Source organism: Enhydra lutris, unplaced genomic scaffold (genome assembly GCF_002288905.1).
Source record: "Enhydra lutris kenyoni isolate GAN:26980312 unplaced genomic scaffold, ASM228890v2 scaffoldscaffold10, whole genome shotgun sequence".
Lineage (NCBI taxonomy): Eukaryota > Metazoa > Chordata > Mammalia > Carnivora > Mustelidae > Enhydra > Enhydra lutris.
The window spans coordinates 3057825-3064171 of NW_019154094.1; positions in this window are offsets into that span (position 1 = coordinate 3057825).

Genomic DNA, 6347 nt, shown 5'->3' on the forward strand with positions numbered 1-6347 from the left:
GTTTGAATTTCCTTCTTCTTTTTTTTTTTTTAAGATTTTATTTTTAAGGGGTGCCTGGGTGGCTCAGTCATTAAGCATCTGCCTTCAACTCAGGTCATGATCCCAGGGTCCTGGGATTGAGCCCCACATTGGGCTCTCTGCTCAATGGGGAGCCTGCTTCTTCCTCTCCCACTCCCCCTGCTTGTGTTCCCTCTTTCGCTCTCTCTCTGTGTCAAATAAATGAATAAAATCTTTTTAAAAAAGATTTTTTTAATTTTAATTTTTTAAAAAGATTTTATTTATTTAATAGACAGACAGAGATCACAAGCAGGCAGAGAGAGAGGCAGATGCAGGCTCCCCGCCGAGCAGAGAGCCTGATGCGGGACTCTATCCCAGGACCCTGGGATCATGACCTGAGCTGAAGGCAGAGGCTTTAACCCACTGAGCCACCCAGGCACCCCAAAGATTTTATTTTTAAGTAACCTCTACACCCAACGTGGGCCTCAAACTCTCAACTCCGAGATCCAGAGTCACAGGCTCCCACTCCACCGGCTGAGCCACCCAAATACCACCCTCTCCCCACACCGCCCTGTCTTTCCTTCTTTTTATGAGGATACCAAGTTATTGGGTTTAGGGTCCACCCTACTCCAGGAAGATCTCATCCTGAGATCCTCACATTAATTGTATCTGCCAAGACTCTTATTTCAAAAAAAGTCTTTTTGAGCCTCCAGGTAGATACGTCTTTTGGGGGGACACCATTCACCCAGTATACTGAGAGTGTTTGTTCAATGTCTTTTCAGCGAGACTGTTTCCTCGAGGGCGGGGCTTTCTTCGTTTTGTCTGGTATGTGCGTCCCATGTCCACCACGGGGTCTGGTGAACAGGAGGCCATCAGCAAACTCTTGCTGAGTGACTGATTAAAAGAAAGGAGAAAACGGAGCCCCAGCATGGGGCCCTGGAGAGGCCTTGAGCCTCAGAGTCAGAGAGTAAGGGTCCCATTTCTTGCTCCCGAGCCTTGGCAGCTTCTTCCACTCTCTGAGTCTTGCTTTCCCTGTTTTGCAAGGTCATCATGAGGACCAGAGGAAAAGTCTGGGGGTTGCCAGGCCCCAATAGGCCCCTAGGAGATGTAGCTGTGGTTGTGGTAGGAAGGGACACAGGCAGGTAACCTTCTAGACTGCAGGTAAGTTAGAGAAGGTGGACCTAGCTCAGACCTGCCTTGAAGGAGGCACTGGGGGTGCTGCCAGCTGAAGTGACAGAGAGCCCAAGATCAAAGGCAATTGTGTTTATTCTTCACTGAGCCCACGCATAATCCTGGAAGGAAGTGGTCTATATGCCCCTCCTTTTTTTTCCCCATTGAAGCGAGATTCACATAATGTAAAATTCACCATTTTAAAGTGAACACTGTGATGGCATTTAGTGCATTCACAATGTTGTGCGATTACCATGGCCAAGAAGAAAAGAGAGTCCTCGCCCCTTGGGGAACTGACATTCCAGGGGGAGGATGGATGGTAAACAAGAAAAGGAAATACAGGGGCGCCTGGGTGGCTCAGTCATTAAGCCTCTGCTTTCGGATTAGGTCATGATCCCAGGGTCCTGGGATCTAGCCCCGCATCGGGCTCCCTGCTTGGTGGGAAGGAAACCTGCTTCTCCCTCTCCCACTCCCCCTGCTTGTGTTCCCTCTCTTGCTGTGTCTCTCTGTCAAATAAATAAATAAAATCTTAAAAAAAAAAAAAAGGAAAGGAAATACACGACAATTCCTCAGAAAGTTCCTCCAAGAGCTACCCTGTGATCTAGCAATTCCATTCCTACAGAGGCACCCAGGAGAAGTGAAAGCAGGACTGGGCTATCTGTACCCACACATTCACAGCAGCACTAGTCACAGTCACCAAAAAGCGAACACCCCAAATGTTCATCAATGGACAAATGAAGAAATGACATGTGGTCCATCCGCACTACAGGATATTACTCAGTCATAAAATGGAAGGAAGCCCTGATAACATGCTACGACGGGAGGAACTTTGAAAACACTACGTTGAGAAGGTCATGTGCGGTAGAATCCCGCATGTATGAAATGTCCAGAATAGGCAAATCCATAGAGACATGGGGCACCTGGGTGTCTCAGTGGGTTAAGTCTCTGCCTTCAGCTCAGGTCATGATCTCACGGTCCTAGGCTAGAGCCCCATATCCAGCTCTCTGCTCAGTAGGGAGCCTGCTTCCCCGTCTTTCTGCCTGCCTCTTTGTCTACTTGTGATCTCAATCTCTCTGTTAAATAAATAAATAAAATATTAAAAAAATAGATTTTAAAAAATGCATAGAGACAGAAACCAAACTGATGGTTGTCAGGGGCTGGGGGTGGTGGGTGGGGATTGACTGCCCCTGGGGACAACGGGACAATAAAAAATTTTTTTTAAGATTTTATTTGTTGGGGCACCTGGGTGGCTCAGTGCATTAAGCCTCTGCCTTTGGTTCAGGTCATGATCACAGGGTCCTAGGATCTAGTCCCTCATCACATAGGGCTCCCTGCTCAGCAGGAAGCCTGCTTCCCCACCCCCTCTCTGCCTGCCTCTCTGCTTACTTGTGATTTCTGTCTGTCAAATAAACAAATCCAATCTTTAAAAAAAAAAGATTGGATTTATTTATTTGACAGAGAGAGAGACTACAAGCAGGGGGAGTGGCAGGTAATAGGAGAGGGAGAAGCAGGTTTCCCACTGAGGAGGGAGCCCACTGAGGTCGATCCCAGGACCCCAGGATCATGACCTGAGCTGAAGGCAGACGCTTAGCCGACTGAGCCACCAGGCACCCCTCAATTTTATTTCATTTTAATTTAATTTAATTTTTTAAAAGATTTACTTATTTATTTGAGAGAGAGAGAACGGTGGGGGGCAGAGGGAAAGAATCTCAAGCAGACTCTGTACCGAGTGCAGAGCCCAAAGTGGGGCCCGATCTCACACCCTGAGATCTTGACTTGAGTTGCAATCAAGAGTCTTAACTGACTGAGTTCCTCTTATTTTTCAATTTTATATTTATTTATTTATTTATTTATTTGACAGACAGAGATCACAAGTAGGCGGAGAGGCAGCAGAGAGAGAGGAGGAAGCAGGTTCTCTGCTCCGCAGAGTGGGGCTCAATCCCAGGACCCCGAGATCATGACCTGAGCTGAAGACAGAGGCTTTAACCCACTGAGCCACCCAGGAGCCCCATATTTTTCAATTTTAAACAAAGGAAAACTGAAATACCGTGCAGTTATGTGGAAAAAAAATCAAGCAGTGGTTGGAGACAGAGAGTGGGCGTGGGAGAGGAAAAGTGCCGAGAGCCGCCATGGACCTGGGGCTTACCACCTGAGCTGCCCTGACTGCCGTATGTTTACTTCATCCTGGCCTTGCTCTGTCCTGCAGGGATACTTTCAACATGTGGAAACTGAGGTATAAAAAGGTATAAGGTATATTTTATAAGGTATAAAAAGCATCCTGCCCAAGGACTTGAGGCTTGCACGAAGCGCGTGCAGAACAAAGGGTAATAGCAAAGATAGTGGGCATTTGGGGCGCCTGGGTGGCTCAGTGGGTTAAGCCTCTGCCTTCGGCTCAGGTCATGATCTCAGGGTCCTAGGATCGAGTCCCACATTGGGCTCTCTGCTCAGGTAGGAGCCTGCTTCCCCCTCGTTCTCTCTCTGCCTGCCTCTCTGCCTACTTGTGATCTCTGTCTGTCAAATAAATAAATAAAATCTAAAAAAAAAAAAAAAAGATAGCGGGCGTTTGTCTTGTTGACTGTCTCGTTGAGGGAGAAGCAAAAGGAGGTGCTGGAAGCATCAGCAGCTTTTTGTGAGGCCTCTCAGTGGGGAAGGGCAGACGGGGCACATGCTGGCCCCAGCGCAGGGCTAAAGGAAAACAAGGCATCCCCCAACTTCCAAGCCTCCATTTCCTCCTCTGTAACACCTGGGGGTTACAAGGAGGCCTCTGAGCTCTGACCTGGGGCTGCAAGGCCCACAGCTGGTGTGGAGCGGGGAAGCAGGTGGCGAGGCCCCCGCCTCTGGGAGAACAATGCCAGCTGTGGGCCAGATGGCGGCCAGACCTGTGAACGCTGTCTGCTGTGTCCCGCTTCCAAGCTCTGCCAGACCACGGGTCAGCATTATTGGAGGAGGGTATGCAGTAACCTCCGTGGGCCATCCTGGTCCCCTAACCTGCCTGTGTCCCATCCCAGATATGACAGCCGCCAATCAGGCTTCAGTCTAGAACCCTGGGGGAGGTCCCCTGCCTCGCTCTGCCTCACCCTCACATCCCATCTGCTGCATCTCCTGTTGGCTTCACCTGCAAACTACATCCCAGCTAAGACCACCCCCCCACCTCTCCCTGGCCACTACCTTGGGATGAGCCCCATCACTTGGCCTGAATATTTGCCTCCTAAGTAACATCCCTAATTCAAGATATTACCCCTGACTGTTGGTGTTGGTTACACCCCTCTGCTCACAAGCTCCCCCACACTCCTCATTTCATGCAGGGGAAATGCTTCCATGGTGGCCCACAAGGTCCTCTGTGACCTGGAGCACACCACTCATCCCTACCCACCCCATCTTCTCCCCTTTCCCTCTCCCTCAATTTTCCCCTGCTAGGCAACACTCCAGGCATGCTCCTGCCTCAGGGCCTTCGCACAGGCTGTCCCGTGCCACATGATCTTGGAATACCTAGTAGGTCCCCTGCACCATGCGTCTGCAGCATGCTACATGTAAGCACACAGCCAGGGGCCCAGAGAACCTCTCCTTGCTTATCTTCAGCCGTATGTCTGTGTGTCTGACATGTGGGGCGAATCTTGGTGTTTATGAAGTGTGAGTGCATATGGATGCCATTGACTGCAGCTGTATGTGCGGCAGGCGTGTGAGCTGTAGGTCTCTGCTGAGCGGAGTTTGATGCCTGCATGGGGTTCATTTGGAACAAAGGCTCAAGTGCCAACCTCGGGTGGGCAAGGGTGTGTGTGCAGAGCTTGCCAGAACTTGAGCTACTCATGCATGCACAATTCAGCATTTATAGAGTGCTTATTGTGTGCTGGAGAAGTCAGCGGGACCCCTCAGCACCTGATATCTGTCAACTTGCTCGATGTCAACTCCTGAGCATTTAACGCAAGCAACTGAGTATCTACTGTGTACCCACCTGATCCTTGGCGGCAGATGGATCAGTTGAGTCTAGTTCTAGCTGCAGGAGCCCACCCAGGCAGCCTCCTTGCTTCCTCCTTGCCGCATGCATGTCTACCCCTCTCTCCTAGCACTGATTGCAGGGAAAACTCTGAGCTTCATTTGGACACCTGGACCCTGCTCGAGGCTGCATGAAGCGAGGGTTTTCCAACTCAGAAGGTGTAAGTATAAATGGGCACAAGGCCGGAGAGAGGATCCTGGAGTGGGGGTTGGGAAATGTCCTTGAAAGGCTCTGGAAGCTTTACAAAGCACTTGCTGGCCCTGGGCTCCATGGGGTCCAGAGTGGGGAGCAATGAAAGAAGGGAGTGGAGGAAAAAAGAAGGAGGGAGAACAAAGAGGAAAAGGAAGGATATAGATGCACAAATTTAAGCATTGGCTGAAGATTGGGTAATTGGGGAACTGGAATTTGGGGGGTTCAAGGCCATTGGGTCTGGTGGAGTGGGCTTTGGGGTTGTAAATATGGGTATGAAGGGCCTGTGGGCAAGAATTTGGGGGAGTGGGAGTTATGATTGGAGTAGAGGATGGGGGAGATAATCTGAGGGGAGGGGTTTGGGGGTGTGAAAACCAGAATTGTGGGTGAAGCAGGAGGCTTGGGGATCTGAGGGCAGATGACTAGGGTCTGAAGGTGGAGGTTTTTGGGTTTGAGGGTGGAGGTTCTGGGAGGGTAGGTCAGGGGAGGGTTGGGACCCAAAGCCCGGTTGGAAGTCTGAGGCCTGAGCAAGGGATGAATTCCCACATCTGAGGGAGGTCTTGGGGAGTGAATGGTCGTGGAGGGGAAGGGAAAGTTATCAGAGCTCTTGGATCAGTTTCTTCTTGTTCCTCCCATCTCGGCCTTGCCCCTCCCCCTTCGTAGAACAGACTCCTCCCCAGACCTGCGGCACTTCACCTTCGAGCCCGCCCTTACTTTCTGAGCCCCCTCCCAGGTCCCATCAACCCCTCACAACTCGCCTTTGCCCCGCCCCTGCCCGGAGTAGGCCCCGCCACCTAGATAACGCCCCGCCCCTCATCACAGACTCCGCCCTCCATCCAGGCCCCGCCCCCTCCCTCAATTGAGCGGGCCCCTGCCTTCACAGCTCCCGCCCATCCGCAGACTCCACTCTTCTCCGCCCAGCTCCACCTCTCGTTAGGCCAAGCCCCATCCCGCGCCCAGGGCCCCGCCCCCTGCAGAGCCCCCCCGGCGCCCCCCC